Raw genomic sequence first — 1,688 nt, 5'->3', positions numbered from 1 at the left:
TTTATGAGCTGCTTTGATCTGTCTCTGTGTAGCTTTGTATCTTACATGGTCAAGTCCAAGAACTGCATAATGATCCTGGTTCTTCCAGTCTTTAGGATCAAGTGTTTTCAACATGGGAAACTCTTCTAACTGCAATTTTTCATCTTCTGATTCCTCGGATAACTCTTTCTTATCCTCCGGTTCCCGAGGTCAGAGCATGGGTGATGGCAGTGCCTTGGCCGTCCGCAGCGCTCGGTAGGAGCAGCATGATGGCGCCGGGCCTAGCACCGCGGACGCGGCGGTTCGCGTCCCAGGCGAAAGGAGTTTAGCCTTTCCCTTCGGCTCTATCTTCCTGTCGTAGCCTAGCGCCTAGGTTCTACGCCGCCTAAAAACCGGCGCATGAAGCTAGAGCAATGCTTTTTGACCGAGACCCTCATAAGTATCACACAATGGTTAAACCGTGGCTTAACATTTGAGTCCCAAATCCAATATACTTCCCTCATGTCTATACTCTCTTTATGGAACATAGCATCTTTGCTACCTGTGGTGAAATTAGTACCCTTATGTGGTCTTTTGTCCTGGTTTTTTGGAAAAACAGATTGCGAGGTATTCCTCCTAAACTCTGACGAGTTACCTTTGCCCTAATCTCTATACCAAAAGTTCTTTTAAAAATTGTTGTATAGGTTGATTGATATTTCCTGGGCAAATAACAACTTTTTGCTTGGCCCTGAACAGCAGCCTACCCTGTGACTGTTATGCATCTTCCAAGGATGGGTCATTATATTATGCAAATAGGGAACAATGTTGTTGCTGTTTAGTGCCGTCAAGTCGATTCTGACTCATAGCGACCCTGCATATGGTTTCCAAGGAGTAGCTGTTGAGTTTGAACCAGCAACCTTGAGGTTCAAACAAACCTTGCGATCCAGTGTTTGTTCTACAGTACCACACAGACCAGGCAAATTAAATACTTACTGCCTACTAAGAAGGGATTGATTAGTTCAATTCAAGGCTTGAAATGGACAAAGAGTTTGTATATATAAATAAGCAGCCTCTTAGAGATTTTTCAAGCAGAAAGAGAAGTAGCAGACAAAAACAGAAAAACAAAGAAAAGAGAAAAAAGCAGTAGCAGAGAAAGGAAGCAAGCAACCTCCTAAAAGAGTTGTAATACTGGTCAAGCGCTGTCACACTGACGATAGGGATTAACCTGGAAAGGACACAGTGGCAAAGTCACTGAGACAGGCCTGGAAAGTGACCAATAGTAGAGCTGGTGATGATTGGTTTGGAAGGGCCCAGTTGGCAGTGCCAATGGCAACAAACAGGGCCAAGAAGAGCCTGTTCTGAGGGACCTGAGAGGAGCTGAAAGATCTGTACTATACTGAAGCAGGGAGATTTTGCCAACATATTCCCATATCCTGATTCCTGAGTTGCACTCTATTCCTTAATAAACCACTTAACTGCAAGTATGGTCTGTGAGCTTTGTGTAACCATTGCATCAGATTATAAAATTCAGAAGAGGTGCCATGGGAGGGATGACTACTGTCAGAATTGGTTAAAAAAAAAAGGTTGGAAAATGAATGTATCTCAACCTCCACCTCATAAGGATCAGTTTGAGGCTGATCTTGGTCACTGTCCCCCTAAAGTTAGACCGGTTTTGACATTACAGCTATTGTTGTTGTTGTTGTTGTTATGTACTATTAAGTTGGTACCAA

The 1,688-nt window shown here is 43.5% G+C and overlaps 1 protein-coding gene across 1 annotated transcript in view; it reads right to left on the bottom strand.

Moving 5' to 3' along the window:
* The window catches only part of FAM135A (family with sequence similarity 135, member A), a 207,128-nt gene that overhangs the window by 173,982 nt on the left and 31,458 nt on the right, over positions 1-1,688 (bottom strand). The gene's annotated exons all lie outside the window — the stretch shown is intronic.

This window comes from Chrysochloris asiatica, unplaced genomic scaffold (genome assembly GCF_000296735.1).
Source record: "Chrysochloris asiatica unplaced genomic scaffold, ChrAsi1.0 scaffold00019, whole genome shotgun sequence".
In the NCBI taxonomy this organism is placed as follows: Eukaryota; Metazoa; Chordata; class Mammalia; order Afrosoricida; family Chrysochloridae; genus Chrysochloris; species Chrysochloris asiatica.
The sequence above is the reverse complement of the archived record's forward strand: the minus strand, read 5'-3'. Positions and strand labels throughout refer to the sequence as shown.